The sequence below is a fragment of the Amblyomma mixtum genome, chromosome 2, assembly GCF_055824585.1.
Source record: "Amblyomma mixtum isolate Tamu chromosome 2, ASM5582458v1, whole genome shotgun sequence".
Classification (NCBI taxonomy): Eukaryota; Metazoa; Arthropoda; class Arachnida; order Ixodida; family Ixodidae; genus Amblyomma; species Amblyomma mixtum.
This window is the reverse complement of record NC_143013.1, coordinates 301023241-301044643: the sequence shown is the minus strand read 5'-3', so window position 1 is coordinate 301044643 and position 21403 is coordinate 301023241. Positions and strand designations below refer to the sequence as shown.

The following is a 21403-nucleotide window of genomic DNA, read 5'->3' as shown; positions in this document are numbered from 1 at the left end:
GCCCTCAAGCTGGTCGCACATTGTTTCCCAGTTCTGATCGCAGAGTCTAAGTGCATATGCCTCAATCTCTTTGTTGTGGCGCGCTAGGCGTCTTCTGAGATTGCGATTCCACTTTTGTCTTTTTAATCGCTTTTCCATACTAGCTTTGGCCTCCCACATATGAAGAAGGCGGCTGTCTAGTACTTCAAGTTCCGCGTTGTCGTCGAGCGTTTTAGTCGCATTCTTAGCATCCCTGCGGAGTTCCTCCGCCCATTGTTCTATGTCAAAATGTGAGGACAAGGGTTCACCTTACTTTACACAGATTCATAGCTTAAGGGCTGCCGTAAGTTCTTCGCTACGCGGCTAAGAAACAAACCACCTGTGCCCGGTTACTTTTGGCAGTATTCTTATCAGTCATCAGACACGCCCGAGCTCAACAAGCGTAGGTTTTCCACTATTTCACTCATAACTGATTAAGCGCTACCTGTCATTCTCAGGCCCAACAAACGTTCTGTGCAGCCTCATGACAAAACAGCCCGCAGCGGGCTTTGGGTGTCCTCGATACTCTCCTGCCGCGCTCTTTAACACGTCAGAATGGGAAGTTATTCTACGCGGCTTTTGAAAAATCCATTATTTAGAGAAAGGGATCGTAGTCTGGGACCGGCCAAAGCTCCGGAAGCTCCGGCACAACTGTTGCATGCGGGCGCCATTAACGAGAGCAACTGCAGTATTAACATAATTATTTCGTTTTATTCACCATCAGCGAAATGGCGGGATCCAGCAGCTTCACTGATTTTTAACAATCAGGCACGCTTCAGAGAGGCGTTAATTAGCGGAGCCTGACATGCCGCTTCATGTAAGGTTTCAAAATTCAAAAATATTTCTCTACAGCCAGAAGCAGTCAGCACCTGTCTGACCGCTTCACAAGAAAAAAATAGCGCTGGTCTGTATGCAGGCCAACGCTCCTTTGTAGGCCGACATTAGTCTGTCGCCACTGGTCCTGATCCGACGGTGCAACGACAGCTTGACGATATCACCCGATGCCAGATGAGTCAGGGCTTCTCCGGGTGAGTCGGCTTAGCTACAGCCGAAGTAGCTGCGGCCACATGAGCGCACTACTTGAACTCGTGCTCCAGGACCAGGATTTGAAAGCCCCGATATCTTGCAGCCTCGCGCAACATTCCAGCATCGGATCTGCAAGCAGTAAAGAAGAATACAAAGAACCGTTTTCCTTCACATCTGCTGGGGACACAGGCGATGAACAAGGCACAACGCACGAGTATAGACAGAGGATAAATGTAAGTCTGCATTGCTCGGAATGCTGTTTTAGAGCGCAGCCCTTTGGTAATTTTTTTTTTTTTTAGGAAAGGAGATGGCGCAGTATCTGTCCGCAGCCGGGACAGCGTCCAGCTCTAGCTGTACGCGCTCTTGGCCCAATCTCCTGCATGCCCAAGCCGAACCGCATAGCCGCTGCCGTTCGCCTTCTTGAAGGAATACTTGTGAAATAACAAGTTGTCAGTAATCGTGCATACATGTCTTGCTCAATTCCTTGCTTCAATCTATCGAAAAGGTGAAACAGCTGATGAGGTTCGCTCAAATTTCGCTTTAGGAAATAACGTAATCGGTAATTTTTTTGCATTCAGTTATAGGGTCCTATGCCCCAACCTTACTTTTGGGTGGATAAAATCCATGCGTAGTTTTCTGCGGTGGGGTAAAGAACACCTGTTGTGACAAGAAAATGAACTTTCCTGCTTCAACTAACGAACACATTTGCAGAACGTGGAGCTGAGTTTGGTTTAGTTTGGTTTGGGGTGGTTTAACGATATCAATGAGACCCGGGCTATGAGGGACGCCGTAGTGAAGGGCTCCTGAAATTTCGACCGCCTGGGGTTGTTTAATGTGCACTGACATCGCACAGTACACGGGCCCCTAAATTTCGCCTCCATATAAATTCGACCATCGCGGCCCGGATCGAACCCGCGTCTTCCGGGTCAGCAGTGGAGCGCCAAAAGGTAGGAGTTAAGAAAAGAAGAAAGAGGTGCCGTAGTCGAGAGCTCCGCAATTATTTCGACCACCTGGGTATCTTTAACGCGCTCTGACATTGCACAAAACCCCGGCGCCTTTTGCGTTTCTTTTGCATCGAAACGCAGCTGACATGGCCGGGTTCGAACCCGGGCACTCCGGTTCAATAGACGAGCGCCTTAACCATTCAGCCACAGCGGCGGGCTCGGGGGAGAGCCATGTTTTCTCTGGTTTATGGGGTTTTATGTCACAATGCGACCGCCTATGAGAGACGCCGTAGTGGAGGATTCCGGATAATTTCTACCACCTTTACCTTTCGACCATCTTTACCGTGCACTGACATCGCACAGTGCACGGGCCTCTTAGAAACAGTAAAGTAGTTTGCAAAGGCGCTTTAACTCTATCAAATCTCCAGTCTGCCTGTTATCCCTTTATTTCCGCTGCCCCAGCTCAGGTGCCCCCGTAGAGATGGCGTATCGCGGGGCTAGCAAAAAGTAAATACGGTTCAACTACTCTTGAACGTGGTTTGAGAGCGAAAGCTATGGCGTATCGGGCAACTACTACGCGGCTTGGCGTCTGTAACGTTGAGTGCGTTCCGGACACTGGATAGGCAGCGCGCCCACCCTGCCACCCAGGCAGGAGGCAGTTAATGGCAGACCGCGAGAGTTTACTCACCCAGTAAACGCTGCGTACTACTGCTGCAGACTACTGCTGCAGTGCCGCGTTTCTGTGAAAACGTTGTCAGCGCTAACGCCTTCAGACCCCATCTCTCTCTCACCACCCCACGCAGAACAAAGCGCGATTCAGGGGTCTACAGACCCAGGGAAGCAGTTATGCGCACCTCCTTTCCTTAAAAATTCAAGGGGCACTTTGGCTCTCTAAAGTGCTACAAGGCGAAAGCGTTTCCTGGCCACTGTATTAATTGCTTTTTTATTTTTCATATTTTATTTTTCATTTATTTTTGTTTGCTCCTTTTCTTAATTTTATTGTTTTTTATTTTTATTTTCACATCTTATTTTATTTTGTTTTTATTTTTGTTTATTTTCTTATTTTTATTTCTATTTTCTTGACTTTACTCCTTTTATTTTATTTATGAAGCCCATGCATTCACTAGATGCGCCTTTATTCATGCTGGAACCTTGAGCCTTTTCAGCAGTGACGCCGAAAGGCGGACGAATCTGCCGACGGTCTGTCGACACGGCTGCCGACGCGTCTGTCAGCACGCCTGCCGACGCGTCTGTCGACACTCCTGCCGACGCGTCTGTCGACACGGCTGCCGACGCGTCTGTCGACACGGCTGCGTCTGTCGACACTCCTGCCGACGCGTCTGTCGACACGGCTGCCGACGCGTCTGCTAACCACAGTATGAGGCATTAAAGGCTTTCGCCTTAAAATTATGCCGCCAACGTCAATGAACAAAATGAACGCCGACGGCCTATGGCTTCAGTGCCGCGTTTCTGGCACAACGTAGTCAATGCCAACGCATGCAGCGCTACGGGGCTCGGCTGCTGTCCCGAACGACGCGGGATCCATCCCGGCCACGGCAGTCGAATTTCAATGGAGGCAAAATTCTAGGCGCCCACGTACTGTGCGATATCAATGGATGTTAAAGAATCCCAAGTGGTTTAAATTTCCGGAGCCCTTCACTACGGCGTCCCTCATAGCCCCAGGCGCTTTTGGACGTTAACCGTCAATAAACCAAACCACTGTGCGCGTCACGAAACCCACAAAAGGAATGAAAAAGCGCATGGGAACTGGCTCTCTGGGTTAATGGGCGAGTCACTCAACGTTTTGAGTTACCTGGTGGTATTTACAGAGACGGGGGTATCTGTTTTAAAACCGGCGTCGTTTCTTCGGGCGACGGGGTTTTGCGACATGCGTCTCTCCTTTCAATGTCTCTTCTCGCGATACTCCAACTCCCACCTCTCTGCACGTGGCAGCGATTGTGGCTTAGCTAGAGCGTGGGCAGGCCCTTGCAATTTTCATTCCTTCAGTCACAACAACATGTGCACTGCATGCATTGTTGCTGCCAGTGTTTCGGCAGAAACGCGGCCCTCGAGCAATAGGCAGCCGGCGTTCATTGGGGTCACTGACGTTGGCGTAAGAAAAGTTAGACTTCATTGGTTTTAGGAAAAGGTAAGACGCAAGCCCAGCTCCCTGGTTCAGTGGACACCTGAATCGCGCTCTGAGCTATGTGGAGATGCTGCCCACTTGCAGAAAGCTGCTAGAAAGCCCGAGGTGAACTAAATAACCCTGGGCGTCCGAAATTTCGCCGGAGGCCTCAACTATTACTAGCTCCTCCGTTAACCGACTGCGTCTCTTTCTTTCTTAGTTTACAACATCCTACCTTTGTTCACGGCAAAGTTGGGCTCCACACCTAGAAGGGAAGAAATTACTGCGTCTTTTCTTTGCTAATAACTGACTTCGCTAATAAAAAAATACTAATAACTTATGGCGCGGTTCAGATGTAAAACACCGAGGAGAATTGATAATTAGAGTTGCTTTCCTCGAAACCAATTTTCATTGCCATTTTCGCTGAACGCGCACTTTAAATAAAGCACACAGAAGTCACTGTACGCTTGAGGTAACCTACCTAGTTAAGCTTCTGGTTCCAAGGCACTGGCGATCAGGTTTAACATCCACAAGCTACACAGCCAATGCGAAGGAGGCTTAGCTGAACCCTTTGAATTAACTTCGGCCACCTGGGGCACTAACATTGCACAACAAATGGGTGTTCTTTCAGTAGGCCACCGCTGAAATGCTGCCCCCATGGTCGGGATAGAATCCGCGACATGTGCTCAGCGCCCGAACGACGTGACCACCGAGCGACCGCGGCGGGCGACGTCAAGACATATCCACACAATTGCAATATTCGTCGCTTACATGTCGTGCCGCCACGTCCTGGCTGGAGTAGACATGGTGACGACGTCTCGTTGGCAGAGGGCCTGGGCGTCCATGGAGCCGTAGCACGTCGTGGCAACGCTGAGCGTGGCAGCCGGCGCAGTTGACGTGGCAGCAGGGGAGCATCACCATGTGCGAGCAAACCCGGCCGCAGTAGGCGCAGTACTCGCTCCAGGGCAGGGAACGTCAATCGCCAGGCCACGTCATAATCTAAGCCATGCAGTGTGCAAGCGGCGTCCGCTGGTTTCGCCTCCGACACCATCAGATTCGCCGCCGACGCTAAAGACGCTGACCTCCGCCTCCTGCTGCCTCAGCGAACAAAACTGTCGAGGCAGAGCAGTGCAAGCGAGTGCCGGCTTCGCAGTTCCAGAAGCGGAGCAGCTACTGCTGACGTTGAGTACCAAAGGATCACGGTCCAGTTACGGAGAGGAGGAGTGGCTACGTGTCTGAATTCACGCGCGCTGACGCTGAATGATACCGCGTGGCAGCCAGCAGCGCGCGAGAACGAAAAAGAAAATGCATTGAAACATTTATTATTTTTATTATTATTTTTTTATTTTATTTTATTTTATTTTTATTATTATTTTTTTCTGTCTCTCTTTCAGTCAATACAAAATTGAACCATTCCATATGATTCATTCAAATTTCCACATAAAGCCGTCGTCCCATCTTCGATCTCCCAGCTAACAGGACCCCTTTCGTTGCGTCGTCCAATCTGTCAGCCTATACCCTATTAATACTCCTTTTCCTCTAAAACTCCTAATCATTCCAACAGTTCACCGCCTGTGTCTTGGCCACTCCCCCGTAGTGGGTATGTGCCATTCTACTCGAGGCCAACCAACCAACCAGAACGCACTCTCTTCTCTCTGGTAGACGCAATCTGGCGTTGTTCAGGGTTCAGTTCTTCCGCTTTTTTGTCGCGTGAGCTACACTGGTCGAGGTTAAGCAGTTTCGCATGGCGCCTGGAGAGCCGTGCTGCGCATGCGCGTTAAGCAAGTGACGTCACTACGCACAACTGACGTGCCTCGCCACGCGTTCGCCTTCCTTTCCTTGAAATGATCGGAGTGGAAAACGTTGACAACGCCAATGAACAGAATGAACGCCGATGGTCTATGGGTTCAGCGCCGCGTTTCTGGCACAACCTTGTCAATGCCTGCAGCCCACATCTCTCTCTCATCACCCCATGTACCTATAAGCACTATTCAGACGTCCACTTACCCAGGGAGCCATTATGCGCACTTCCTTTCCTTAAAACGATCGGAGTGTAAAACGTTGCCACCGCCGACGCCAATAAATACAACGAACGCGACTTTTATAGAGTAAAAACTTTATGTGTTTTAACATAGACCAGTAAGTTACTGTTTGTCTCTGTTATTTTTTTTTTACCACCAAGGGACCTTGTACCTTAAACAAAATAGGGACCGTAGTTTTGCGACCCCGAAAAAATTCCTGGGCTCGAGACTGGGACCAAAGAGAGGTGGAACTAATATGGGTGCCGGCACACTCGGGGAACAGGGGAAACGAGTTGGCTCACAGTATAGCTCGAGGTTATGTCAGCCGAGCAGTGAGCCGGGTCGAGTCCCCAAATTTCACGAGAGATGCATTCATATCATTTCACGAATACACCAATCAGTTTAAACTGGAAAGGAGGATCTATCCGCCACCAGACAAAAAGCTCGACAAAAGCCAGGAGGTAACGTGGCGTCGGCTCCAGACGCGAGCCTTCTTTAGCCCGTCGAGACTAGCACACATGTATCCAACACAATACAACGCTACTTGCAAACAATGCGGCGAGATAGCCGGATATGACCACATTTTATGGAGCTGCAAAAAGGCACCGCCACCGGCGGACCTACTACCAGTCCCTTCTCTAGAGCGGTGGGAGGCTATACTGGCCAGCTCAGACCCGTTGACGCAAGTCCGGGCCACTGAGTGGGCTCACAAGGTCGCCAAGAGCCATGGGCTCGAAGCCACCTAGTATAATGCCCACTAGGGCTCAGTGCTGACAATAAACGTTTTCCAATCCAATCCTGGGCTCGAACCCGACCGCGGCGGCAGCGTTTTGATGGAGGCGAAACGCTGAAGGCGCCCGTGTGCTGTGCGATGTTAGTGCACGTTAAAGATCCCCAAGTGGTCGAAATTATTCTGAAGACCTCCACTACGGCACCCCTTTCTCTCTCTTCTTTCACTTTCACCTTCTTCCCTTCCCTTGCGCAGCGGTTCAGGTGTCCACCGAGATATGTGAGACAGTTACTGGGTCATCTTTCCCATAAACCACATTAAACCTAAAATTGGTAAATTGGCTTTTGAGGAAAGGAAATCTGTTTCACATAACTCGGTGGGCACCTGAACCGCAACGTAATGGAAAGGTGGAAGGCGGAACCTTTAACGTGCACTGACATCGCACAGCACACGGGCGCCTTTTACGTTCCGCCTTCATCGGAACGCGGCCCCCGCGGTCGGGTTCGAACCCGGATACTCCGGCTGGGTAGACTTGCGCCTTAACCACTGAGCCACCACGGCGGGCGTCTTTAAACCTGTTCTTTAAACCTGGCTTTCAATCTTTCCGTTGTAAAATAAATTGTTTTTTTTTTTTTGAGAAAAGAAAACGGCGCAGTATCTGTGTCATATTTCGGTGGGCACTGTTGCGGCTCGAGGTAGCGTGGCTGGGATGAGGAACGTCTGAATCTTCGCAGTTGGAGATTACAAAAACAAGCAGATTTACTGACAAGAAACTGAGACACTTATTTACAAAAATTTACAACGGAAGAACAAAGAATCAAAATTTAAGAGTTCAAAGCGTCGAGCGTCTGGATGAGCCTGATACTCAAGGCTCAGAGCCACTGGATGAACCTATTACCGAAGGTCCAGAGCGTTCGTGCCCACTTTGGTCGCAGGTTATATAGCCCAAGACTCCGCCCCTGCACCAGGGGACCTTCCATCGCGACACAAAAGATCGGCACCAGCACCACCATCGAAGACCTGTTGAGCCCCCTCACTAGGCGGTAACTCATGGGGCACAAAAGATCGCCACCACACGTCACAGACGCAGCTGGCTAAGACACCTGTTTAGAGCCCGCACGTGGGAACTGGCAAGTCCGCATTCCTAAGTCCGCAGTCCGCATTCCTATAGCATTGTGTCGTGTTGACGTCACAGCCGCAGCTGCGCAGGCTTCCTCGGATTCGTTCCGGGTTTTCTTTTCAAGACGAGGGACACCCTTTCTTCTCCTGTTGTCGGTTGCTTCTCGAAGGGGAGGTCGTTTTCGCCGAGCCGAGTGTGGGAAGAGCCTCGTCGGCCACTTCCCAGAAAGTCGCCCTTTTCTGTGAGGTCATCGAGGGGTCAAGTTGAAGTCAAACGACCCGTCAAAATTGCCGCTACGTTGAATCTCCCTCCGTTTCATCTCAGGTCTCAAGATGGGTTGTAACAGCTACCTCCCCCGCCAGACGAGTCTCGGCGAGTAGCAGTCATCGCTGCTGCACGAAGAGACGACTTGCAGAAGCATGCCAGAAGTATGCCAGAAGCCTTCTGCCGCTCGCAACGTGGTCTTCTATTACGCCGGCCAAATTCTTTGAGGCGTCTCTGAAACCCCAACCACATGCGCAAGCAAGCACTCAACTTTCCTCCGAGCAAACCAGTTCCAAAAGAGGGTGCTATAATCCGGTTAGTATAGTTGTTGTAGAAAAGCTCACACTGAAAACCCCCAAGACCTACGCAAGCTGAGAAAAACCGAACCTGCTACTGTACCCTTCATTTTCAAAAACGCACGAAAAAAAAAACTATTAGTATCAATTTTGGTTCATGGAGAGCATTCCGGACTGCTTAAAAAAGAACAGCTAAGTCCGCGTCCCTTACTGCATTTACTTAAACAAAAGTAAACAGCTCCAAAAGCTGCATAACTGAGTGAAAATCCTGTAGTCCACTAACACCACTCAGCATTACCACTGAACTTGGGAACTCGTTTGCCTTCACCCCTGTCTTGTTTTTTTACAGTGAGTCAATGCACCAAAAAAAAAAAAAAAGGCAAACACTTATCCCCCGAATTGGACATTCTTTAGCCGCGCCCTGCGCGGTCGTGGTCGGATGGCCGGTCTACAAGCAGGTGCTTCAAGAAAACTGCGAAGTTGATTGGTTCCGCCTCCGCTCGACTTACTGCGGAAAGGGTGCCTCCTCCATTTCCTTGTCCCTGCTTGCCGCGACTCCCTCCGACTCACGCGCTCTCTGCGGCGACCCTTTGTGTGGCTGCCGAGCCCTATTCTTCGTAACGCAAAGCATGCGTCTCGTGTCCAACGACCACGCCGTCTGTCGCTCTTTCGGCCCGCAAGGGCAGTCACCTGGGCTTTCATCGTGCCCATCCGCCTTCGGGAAAATGACACTGTGGGTTTTCCCTTTCCCTCAACAGTTCTCGCGGTGCTGTCCCGCGTTAATTTGCCGGCCCTCGCATCAGCATTAATCTCTGCCCTAGCCTTTCTCAATTGCTTGTCGCGTTCGCGTTGTTTCTTGGGTAGCGACTCTACTCGTGCTTTACTCTGAGTGCTAGGCGGCGGATTAACTGACGAATCGTCTACTCCGGTGGTTTCGTCTGAGCTGCAAAGCTCACTTTCCTGCTGTTTTACTATCGGAGCAGCATCCTCCTCATTCCGGGCAACAGAAACAATCTCGTCTGTACGGCACTTTCCGGCGAGCGTTGCGCTCCTGCCTGGCGCTTCACTGTTGCCGTCAGGCAATTCCCGTTCACTCTTTGTGCCGCTTAGTACCGGCGCCTCAACTTCTTGACTGCTAGTGCTCGCCAGCTGCACCAGCGGTGTCCCCTCTCTGGCTCTGTCATTTCTTTCACACCGAACCTCACTGCATTCTTTCTGGCGCGGGACCTCTGCCTTATCTGCCAACGCGCCATCTGTCTCAGGGCTAACAGTAAGCGTTTCTCCCATCTCATCTTCCTTGCATGGCTTCCCGTTCACTACCAGGTCATGCATGTAAGGTTTCAGCAGCTTCATGTTTTCATCGCAGTCACTGACATACGAGAACGCCACCTTTTCTTTTCGGCAGTTCATTGCTATGTGACCCGGCTCATTGCATCTGTAACAAGTGAGCGGCCTTCTAACCTCAAACACGGCCTTTTCTTTCTGTGCCTTGGCCACTTTTGCACCCTTCTCACTGTCGTCCTGTTTTTGAGGTTTCTCGTAAGGAACCTTCCTTTCTTTCTTCCCGACTGTAGAGCTCGCAAAGTGCCTCTCGGGACGATAATTCGCACTCCTTCCGAAATTACGGGGCCTATCAACTCTAGTGGTGTTGCTAAACTGCCGGCGCGAAGCGTACTCCTCAACGAGTTCGGCAGCTTTCGTCGCCGACGCTACGTTGTCCCGGTCCCTTAGCCAATTTCTCTCCTCTTCAGGGAGGCAGTTGTAAAACTGCTCCAACAAAATTCTCTCAACTACAGCGTCCCGGTCACTATATGACTCCGTACTCTTTAGCCACTCAACCAAGTTCACTTTCAAATTGTACAAGAAATCGGGATAGCTCTCGTCCCTCGACTTCTTAGCTCCCCAAAATCTTTGCCTGAACGCTTCGGCGCTAAGTCTGTACTTTCTTAGAAGGCAAGCCTTGACCTTCTCGTAGTTGTCCGCGTCCTCCCTGCTGAGCCGCGCGACAACCTCCGCTGCCTCGCAGGGCAGAACCGTCAGTAACCTTTGAGACCAAGTTTCTTGACTGTAGGCGAGGTTCTCGCAGGTTCGTTCAAAATTTACAAGATACAGACTGATATCCCTTGATACCACATATGGCTGCATGTGCTTAGACATCTTGAACCCTGTCTCCTTGCTGAGAAGAGGTACCACTTGCTGGGGACAACCGCCCGACCTCTTGCTCAACTCCATATCTAACTTACTGAGCTCAGCCTTTAGCTTCAGTAGTTTTGCTTCATTCTCACGTTCGCGCTGACGCCACTTTTCCTCTCTTTCTCGCTCTTCCTGCTGTCTGAGCTGCTCTTTTTCCTGCTCTTTCTTTTTTTGTTCGATGAGACTCCACTCTTCAATGAGCTCCTCATCATCTGCCCCCAAATCAGTAATGGCCTGAATTATCATGGGTTTTCGTGCCAAACACCTTGTCTCAATCCCCAATTCCTCACACAACAGCAACAGGTCCGACTCCTGCAGTTTCTGTAGGTCCATGATATTTCTGAGTCTGAGCTATTTCCAAAACAACTATGCAAAAATACCAAACCTGTAAGATTTAAGCACAGGTGTCTACCAGTTCTAAATTTTAACCCTCTTATAGAACCTGGTCCACATCAAAGGAAAAGCCAAGCACTCACCCACACACGTGATCATGTCCAAGACAGCTGCACTCTCGCTGGCCGACCGTTGTTGTCGCTTGTGGCTTCAGATTCTCATCGCTGATCCACAGTTGTTGGGTCTTCGTATCTCACCAGTCTTTGTTCCACAGATGTCGGGACTTCCAGGCCTCGAATCCCAAGGCTTCGGATCACAGGCTTCGGATCCCAGTTGGGTCTTCGTATCTCACCAGTCTCTTCGGATCCCAGTTGGGTCTTCGTATCTCACCGCTGTTCACCAGTTGTCGAGACTCAAGGTAGCAGATCCCACCGCTGCCACCAGTTGTTGCGGCTCGAGGTAGCGTGGCTGGGATGAGGAACGTCTGAATCTTCGCAGTTGGAGATTACAAAAACAAGCAGATTTACTGACAAGAAACTGAGACACTTATTTACAAAAATTTACAACGGAAGAACAAAGAATCAAAATTTAAGAGTTCAAAGCGTCGAGCGTCTGGATGAGCCTGATACTCAAGGCTCAGAGCCACTGGATGAACCTATTACCGAAGGTCCAGAGCGTTCGTGCCCACTTTGGTCGCAGGTTATATAGCCCAAGACTCCGCCCCTGCACCAGGGGACCTTCCATCGCGACACAAAAGATCGGCACCAGCACCACCATCGAAGACCTGTTGAGCCCCCTCACTAGGCGGTAACTCATGGGGCACAAAAGATCGCCACCACACGTCACAGACGCAGCTGGCTAAGACACCTGTTTAGAGCCCGCACGTGGGAACTGGCAAGTCCGCATTCCTAAGTCCGCAGTCCGCATTCCTATAGCATTGTGTCGTGTTGACGTCACAGCCGCAGCTGCGCAGGCTTCCTCGGATTCGTTCCGGGTTTTCTTTTCAAGACGAGGGACACCCTTTCTTCTCCTGTTGTCGGTTGCTTCTCGAAGGGGAGGTCGTTTTCGCCGAGCCGAGTGTGGGAAGAGCCTCGTCGGCCACTTCCCAGAAAGTCGCCCTTTTCTGTGAGGTCATCGAGGGGTCAAGTTGAAGTCAAACGACCCGTCAAAATTGCCGCTACGTTGAATCTCCCTCCGTTTCATCTCAGGTCTCAAGATGGGTTGTAACAGCACCCACAGTCCTTGCGGATCGTAACAATGGATACAAACCAATCCGAGGGTACTACTCAAGGCGAGGATCCTCTACCAACCGAGGACGATTACCTTGAAGATATGGTCCGCGTCTGGCGCGGAAAGAAGAACGCGGCGGCGGCATCGAGGGACGCTGGTGCTGGTGCCACCCAGCAACAGGCGCCGGCTAGCTCTACGAACGCAACCTCGAACGCAACCTCGAAGCGCTCCAGGCAACTCCGGTGGCGGCCGCAGAACACGCCGCGTATCGAAAAAGACGACATCGTCGTGGTGCTGAAACCGCGAAACACGGTCGACCTCAGAGCAACTTTTGGTCCCGGACAAGCCGGCGCTGCAATCCGCAGCATCCTCGGGGACGACGCAAATGCAGGACTTGCGGTGTGGCCTGTTTGGGACCAAAACGTGCTGGTATGTGCGTTGAAATCAGTCGACGCCGCGGAGAAGCTACTTCGGGATGTTGTGCTGCGGGTTGGGGAACGCGAGCTACCGTTCCGGGGACACCCCAAACTCTCCGGTGCGTTCTGTCGCGGCGTCGTGAGTGTTTCGCCTGACGAAACGTCTGAAACCGTTAAAAGAAAACTCTGTGCGGAACCAAATGTGGTGTCTGTGCGCAAGCTGGGGGAACCCCGGTTGCGGTGATCATCTTCGCGGGGACTAAGGTGCCACGGACGGTGTTTTACAGCTACGAACGGCTCCCTGTTCGCCTGTACAAGAAAACAGTGCCTGCATGCCACCGCTGTGGCACAGTGGGCCATCGGGCCGATGCGTGCCCGCGACCGCAGCCGGGGCGCTGCAAACGCTGCGGAGTCCAGGTTCCCGATGCCACTCCTGACGGCCCGGCGGAACATGACTGCGTTCCGAGCTGCCTCATCTGCGGAGGCGGCCACCCTACCGGAGCTCCTGGCTGTGCCGGGCGGTTCCGGAAACCCATCAAACCCAGCTCCCCATCAGGATCCAAACCGAAGGCAAAGACGGGGCCCAAGCAGGCTCCTCCGCCCAAGGCCAAGAAAGCGTCAGCCGATCAGGAAACCAAGGCCAAAACCGGGCCATCGAAACCTGTGAAGTCCGCGACCCAGGCGGCGCCCCCGGTCCTCAACGCCAGGGACTTCCCGCCCTTGGCACCCGTCCAACCACAGGTGAGCAGTTGGAGTAGGGCAGTCTCCGGGCCCACTACCCGTCCCTCCCCTACCCGTCCCTCCCCTACCGAAACCGCCCTACAGCAGCAAGTAGAGGAGCTCAGGCGCCAGAACCAAATTCTAGCGCGCAAAATTCAGGAATTAGAGGCCAAACAGGCCGGGTCATCTGAACCAATGCAAGAAGCTGAGCCAGACGACGAGGATGACGGATCATCCGTAACATCTTGCCTCACTAGCGTCTCGCGGCAGAGCGGGGACACGGTAGTTGGATCAGCTGGTCGCGCCGCCGGCCTAGAGGCACTGCAGCGCCAAACCGAGCAACTGGAGGAGCAAGTGGCGGCCCTCCCGAACCAAATCATGTCAGCAGTCAGCGAGTCCTTCCAGGATATGTTCAAGGCAGCTTTAACGCAAGCACTTCCCGACCTTATGGCCCAGGTCACTGACTCGGTCCTTAAAGCCGTGCAGCCCTGGGTCAGCACCCAAATTAAGAACGCCACAAGCTGCGAATCCCATCACCTCAAACGTAAGACAGCCTTCCGTCAGGCAGCGGAGGAACATGGTTCAGGCTCGGCAGCTGGTGGGTCGGTGCGGCCCCTCACTGGGGTTGCGCCGGCTTCCGGCCAGAGCTATTCCGATCACCCTTAAATAAATACGACAAGATGGCTAGCAGATGTAATAGGAATGCTAAAAACTTTGAAAAATTCCAGATCATCCAATGGAACTGCAGGGGTTTCAGATCTTGGAAAAAGCGGTCACACCTCCAGCTTTACCTGCAGTCCCTAGGTGACATGCCGGCGCTCATTGCCCTACAGGAGCCCGGCATAGACGCTAAATTATCAGGCTACAGCACCTTTCAGGGGGGCCCCTCTACGTGCATCCTGGTGAATAAGGCTTACACCGTGGTTCAGGTCGACTTAGACTTGAGTACCGAGCAAGAATATACAATGGTCCGAGTATTGCCTCTCAGACGCCGCGACCCGTCAATACATATCCTCAACATATACTGCCCTCCGCGTAAGCCGCGCGTAACTTTCAATGAAATCTTCCTTCGCGCGATAAAATTGGCAGCCAAAGAGCCTCTAGTGATCGTTGGAGACTTCAATGCTCCCAGCCTTCATTGGGGCTACCACTTCGAACAGGCAAGAGGACGTAAGCTGGCGGAGCTCATCTCCACCCTCAGCCTCACGTTGCTCACGGACCCGGCGTATCCCACTCGAGTGGGGAATTCGGTAACCCGCGACACGTGTCCAGACCTTTCTCTCGTTAAAAATGCTAGAGCGGCTGCATGGGAGAACTTGGGAGATTCTCTAGGCAGCGATCACCTCCTTCTCCGGATTACACTCGAGGCAAAGGCAGCGCGCAAAAAATGGGGTCAGGCCAAGCTGACCGATTGGCACAAATTCCGGAATCACACTATCCCTCCCGTACTATTTTCCGGCGGCTACGCGGAATGGGCTAACCACATATACAACATTCAGAAACAACACGTCACAACACTACAAACCACCGAAGAGATCCCCGCAGTGGACACCCACCTCCTGCATTTGTGGGAGGCGCGCCGGAGCTTAACTAGACGGTGGAAAAAGCAGAAAACTAATCGCAAATTACGCGACCGCATAGCCAAACTCACAGAGCAGGCTGCAGCGTATGCTGCCGAGCTCTCAGATTCAAATTGGATAGCACGCTGCGACGCCGCAGCTCATCAGATGAGCTCGAAGGGGACGTGGCGTCTCTTTCGCAGTCTAATCGACCCCTCCCAAACGAGAGGGGAGACGCAAAAGCAGCTCCGGCGGGCTCTGCAAGGGTATCAAGGTACGACGGCGCAACTTGCGGACACTCTGTGCGACAGATATCTCTGTCGTATGGAGGACCCGCCTGGGCAACAGTACATGTACTCTGGCAGGCCTAATGAAACACTCGATGCCCCTTTTGAGTTGCACGACCTTAAGGCGGCCTTAGCAAAAATGCGCCGGGGTACGGCTCCGGGACGGGACCACATAACAGTGAACCTGTTGGCGAACCTACCGGACTCAGCCTACCTTCATTTATTAGAATACATCAACCAGATCTGGGACGGGCGTCCACTCCCTCCCGAGTGGAAAACGTCACTTGTGACGTTTATCCCTAAAACAGGTAAGGCCGTGAATACGGACAACCTGAGGCCCATATCACTGACCTCATGTGCGGGCAAGCTTATGGAGACGATGGTACGGGATCGCCTCTCTCCATACCTGGAGAGTAAGGGCTTCTTTGCAGTCACCATGTTCGGGTTTCGCCCTCACATGTCTGCACAGGATGTCCTTCTCCAGCTGCACAGGGATGTAATACGACCCACAACTATGCAACACAATGACAAAGCCATCCTCGCCCTTGATCTGAAAGGGGCTTTCGACAATGTGAAACACGGAAGCATCCTGGCCAACTTGAGTTCTACCGATTGTGGGGCTAGGACCTACGCGTATGTAAGAGATTTCTTGTCTAATCGCCAGGCCTTTCTTCGGATTGAGGGCGAGGAATACGGCCCTTACATGATGGGAACACGGGGTACCCCTCAGGGAGCAGTGTTATCACCGCTCCTGTTCAACATTGCTATGATGCGCCTCCCAAGCCAATTGGCCCGGGTGGAAGGCATTCAACACGCGTTATATGCAGATGATATTACAATTTGGACCACTCAGGGGAGCCTTGGAGACATGGAGGACCGCCTTCAGCAGGCTGCTTCCATAGTCGATGCGTATGCTAATGACTGTGGGCTCCAATGTGCTCCAGCGAAATCAGAGCTTCTGCATGTCAGAGCGAACCCAAAGGATAGGACAGCAATACACATCTCTCTGTCAGGAGGTCCTATTAGAGAGGTGGAGGAGCTCCGTATTCTGGGCCTTTTCATTCACCAGAGACTCAGACCGGACTCCACTATTGCGAAACTCAAGAGAGTAGGCGAACAGGTAGGGCGCATGATCCGCCGCGTTTCCAACAAGCGGGGTGGTCTGCGGGGCAGGGACGCGCTTCGGCTCGTCTATGCCTTCGTGACTAGCCGGATCCTCTACGCCGTGCCATATCTCCGCACTACTAAGCAAGACGAGGCGCGAATAGACGCCATCATCCGCAAGGCAACTAAGCGAGCCCTGGATCTCCCGGTGGCTACCTCTAATGCCAAACTCAAGGCATTGGGGGTGCTAAACTCCTACCAGGAGCTGCGGGAGGCCCACCTCGTGAACCAATACACGCGGCTCACGCAGACGGCTCCTGGGCGCCGCCTGCTAAACCGCTTACACATCCAACACGACTACACTCCAGAGGAGGCGGAGCGTATCCCAGTACTATGGCGCCATATGCTCTGGGTCTCCCCGCTCCCCCGTAACATGGACACCGACATGCATGAAAACAGACGACAAGCGCGGGCTCGGGCTCTTGAGAGACAACACGGCTCCCGACCCGGTGTATATTATGTAGACGTAGCAGGGCCATCGCCCACGGGATTTTACTCGGCCGCTGTCGTTCACCAGGAAATGCACGTTGATGGACTCTCCTTTCGAGCCCCGAATTCAATGCGGGCCGAGGAAGTAGCGATAGCGCTTGCTGCCGCCCACGCCAATTCGAGAATAATCATCACGGACTCCCGAAAAGCATGTGAACATTACTTGGCAGGGGAGATCTCCCCCTTAGCTGCTTGTATTCTACGACGGACTGCCACTGATCCAACACCCAAACGAATCATTTGGGCTCCTGGCCACCAGGGCTTACGAGGTAATGAGGCCGCTGACGCGGCTGCCCGAGCGCTTACTCACCGGGCTCCTCATCCCAGCTCTTCTGGCTCGGAGACTAACCAGCCGCTGCTGCGATTCCGGGAAATATTAACACATTATAGCGACAACCACCGCCTTTTCCCGGCCCCTGCAAAAGGGCTGAGTAAGACGGAGGAGCGAACTTTAAGGCGCCTGCAGACAGGTACTCTACTCTGTCCTGCAATAATAAAACATTACGATCCTAACACGGATGGGCGATGCCCACACTGTGGGGAGACCTGTGATATCTTCCACATGGTGTGGGCATGTACTCAAAATCCCCACCTCCCCCCTTCCCCTACCCCTTCCAGAGAGGCATGGGAGACTGCCCTCCTCAACTGCTCCTCGCTTGAGTCCCAAAGGGCTCTGGTGAAACGGGCGAGAGACGGGGCCTCGTCGTGCGGTGTCCCGGACTAGGGACGCCGACCATGTAGCGGGGCCACTCTGTGGCTCCCAAACTCTTTTTACAATATAAAAGTTTTCACCACCACCACCTGCATTTTTCAAGGATTGCTGTTTGGTGAGAGTGCGCGTGGATTGCGTGCATTGCTGCCGACGACTTACACGTCCTGTCTATACAACAGGCTGTTTCATCTGGAAAACATAAAAGTTTTATCTTATTTTGTTATGGTTTTTTCGTCAAATGTTTTTTGTATTTAAGTGGATGGAGCAGGTCAGTATTTCATTGTTATTTCTGCACCACTATGAACGATATTCTGTTAATATAAGTGATAATGACATCCAAAAATAAACAAATGAGCAATAGGGAAGAGGTGATTTATGAGTTTTATAATCATTGCACAGGAGGTGATTTCAGTACCAGCCCCATTCTTCCACCGCGGTATCACCTTAACGCTTCTGTTTATAGCTGTGGTTGCTCCGAAACAACACTGTTGAAGAAAAGGGCTGGCAAATAATAAAATACACAGATATACCCTCCCTATGCAATGTTCGCCTCAAGCGAGGGTCAGTTTCGCGGCTTGCGAGCTCTCAAACATTCTAGCTCGCTCCTTTTTTGAAAATAAAATGCACTTTACATGATTGGGGAGAGCACAAAGCAAAAAGTACCCTTTAAATCAGTACGTACGCAACAAATGCTTTATTTTATCCACGGTATGCAAAATAACGGACAACCGACTGGAAGCGCCGTGATCTGAAAACGGAATATCGACAGAGTACTACGCTTCACGAATCGTCCCACAGTGCTGCCCACCACACTTTCTTCAGAACGGAATTCGATGCCATTTCTTTTCTCGTTGCGATGCAAACAGCGTAAGGTTTCACGTGTACCTATTCAAAAGAAGCGCTACGGCAAGAACAAAGCGCTGACAGGCGGCCTGATTTACAAGTTCTGCTCGCCGACGTTGGCTCGTCGCGATGTGTCTCGCATTCACCGGCAGGCACTCGCTTTTAGATGAAGCACAGCGGGTCTGGTAGATCCAAAATATATGCGCATACTTGAAATTCTGAGTTTATCGAAAAAGTAACTGAGGTAAGAATTTTCTGCAACGCATATTGTTCGTCAGTAAGAATGCGCCGGTTGGGGGCACTTTGAGACTCAATGCCGAATAGATTCTGCGTGCTATTCATCTTGAGTTTTCTGGAATCTGCATTTCTTTCTGCACTGACGAAAGAACAATTCGACTCGACTAAAAGACAATTGTTCTTAACGTGCACTGAGATCACAAATCACACGGGCGCTTTTTGCGTTTGGCCTCCATCGAAACGCGATGGAGGCGAAACGCAAAAGGCGCCCGTGTGACGTCAGGGCACATTAAAGACCCCAGGTGGTCGAAATTATACCGGAGACCTCCACTACGAAACCTCTTTCTTCCTTTCTTCTTTCACTCCTTCCTTCCGAGATTTGTGACAGCTGCTGCGTCATCATCTCCGTCTTTTCAGCTCAACTGGACAGCGTTGTGGTATTAGGGACCCCAGGGATCTATAATTGCATGCTAAATAGAGAGTTATTAATTCTGCACATATCAGCCTAAGCCTACTCTCCATATCCTTAAGATGGAGCTTGCGTGTCACTCCGATTTTATGCGTTGGCACTAAGTCCTCCTATACCGATTTCGCCCATCATTGCCTGAACCCTGCTTGATCTCGAAAAATAAGCGTCAAATAGAGCACCACGAAACCCCTCTCCATGCAAACGGATCTGGAAGGTATACATGGCGGCCGCTGCCTGAAAATTACGTCTCTAGAGCATCTGCCTTGGCCTCTTTCTTCTTTCACTACCACCTTCCTCCTCTCCCTTACGGCGTGGTTCAGGTGTCCACCGAGACAAGTGAGACATACTGCGCCATTTCGTTTCCTCAAAAGGCAATCTACCATCTGCGTTCGTAACATTGGTATTGTGAAATGCAAAAGAATCTTAGGTGGCGTTAACAGAGGTGGTGGTGAAAACATTTATTAATCATAGAGAGAGGTGTTGGGGGTCGTGACCTGAAGGGTCACGCCCTTACAACCACTAGGTGGGATGCCTAGTCAGGCACACCATTGGCGTTTGCCGCAGCCCGGGCGCGCTGCGTTAAGGCCCTTTGGGCCTCGAGGGTGCAGCAACCGGACAGGGTCGCCTCCCAGTCCTCTCGGGTGGGGTTCGGGATGTTTTATGTTCATTTCGTACTTCTTAATCCTTCAGGGGCGTCTTGTTTTAAAAATCACTTTTCCCCGTCCATCATTTGTGCCTTTTTTTTTTGCTCTTTTGTAATTGGTTTTTCTTAAATTTTCTTTTGGGCGTTGGCCCCTTTTCTTTTATGTTTCATTGGATCGCCTGCGATAACCTCTGGTTGGGTGCGGGCTTCCTCTCCAATTTTTTTTGTTTATTTTATTTTATTTCATGAGAGTTTACAATAAAAGGGGGTTCGGGATAGGGGGTAGGGATGGGTTCTGCTGGCAGGCCCACACCATGTGGTAGTTGTCAGACACCTCCCCACAGTGTGAGCACCGCCCGTCGAATTTAGGATCGAAATGCTTTAGAATTGCAGAGGCAGCTTTAGTGATATTGTGAACATTCAAAGAAACTGGAAGAATTAATTTTTGTAAGTCGTCCAAGCACAAATTAGCGCGTGCATGCAGTCACTAGAAAAAAGGCCCGGAGCCTTTGGACAACCACCGGCAGATGAAATTATCTATAAATTTTGGGGCTCGCTGTTCCAGTAACTTGGGGCCATAGCGGCCGTATTCCTTCCAAGCACGGTGGCGCGGGGAAGAGGAATGCGGTACTCTAGTTGCACTATATATAAGGCGGCACCTATAGCATCTATGTACGCCCTATTAGCCTTTCGTTTGAAATTGCTGGAACGCTATAACTATTGTAATTATTTTTCTCTGAAAAATATCACGTCGCAGCTCTGTCCCCTGGTGCCCTGAGCCCCCGGATAGCTCTATGGCCCCCGGGTTGCTGGTTGATGTGTCGACGCATTTCCTTCTCGCGTTGTGTGATCTGCACGCGCTATAGTCAGATACAATTAAAAATAAAAAACAGCAGTTGCTAACACTGGTACACGGTCCGCGACAACCTGTATTACTCCGCTGGCCAGTCGCAACAGCGAACGAAATCAACTATTTATTGTCTGACTATATTACGGCGAAAGCCTTTAATGCCTCATCGTTGTCGACAGAAGCTTGTCAGCAGGGGTATCACGCTTTTCGGTTGGTCGAAATGGTTATGACGTCAGAGTGCGTGAATTCGAAGTAATGAGGTCACCCACGGAAATAAAAAAAATTAAGAATTAAAAACAAGATAGAAATTGAAGATATGAAATAAAATCAAAATAAATTAAAAGCAAGAAATTAAAAGAAAAAGGAATAGAAATAAAAAATAAAAAGTAATAACGAAAATAAAAAATAATCAAATTAAATAAAAAACAAGAAATTAAAAAGCAAAAATAAACAATAAAGAAATCAATGCCAAATAACGCGCCAGGAAAGGCTTTCGCCTTGCAGCCCTTTAGAGAGCCGAAGTGGCCCCGGAATTTTTTTAACAAGCCAAGTATCAAAATAACATAGCTTGCAAATTTTCTTCTCGTGAAAAGCTTCTTGTTTAGGTAACAAGAAAACTTACAACACCGGACTACTTTTTCGTCGTGGAGGAATTCTGTGCCGCGGTCCCGAATGAGGGCGGAGCTTCACTGCAGATTATATAGTATCCGACAG

The 21403-nt window shown here is 51.0% G+C and overlaps 1 long non-coding RNA gene across 1 annotated transcript; it reads right to left on the bottom strand.

Moving 5' to 3' along the window:
- Positions 1-709: 709 nt before the first annotated feature.
- On the bottom strand, positions 710-5418 carry LOC149364686 (uncharacterized). Its single transcript, XR_016288626.1, has 2 exons — positions 4885-5418; positions 710-1173 (listed from the first exon to the last, which is right to left on the bottom strand). It is a non-coding gene; the product is annotated as an uncharacterized LOC149364686 (long non-coding RNA).
- Positions 5419-21403: the final 15985 nt, after the last annotated feature.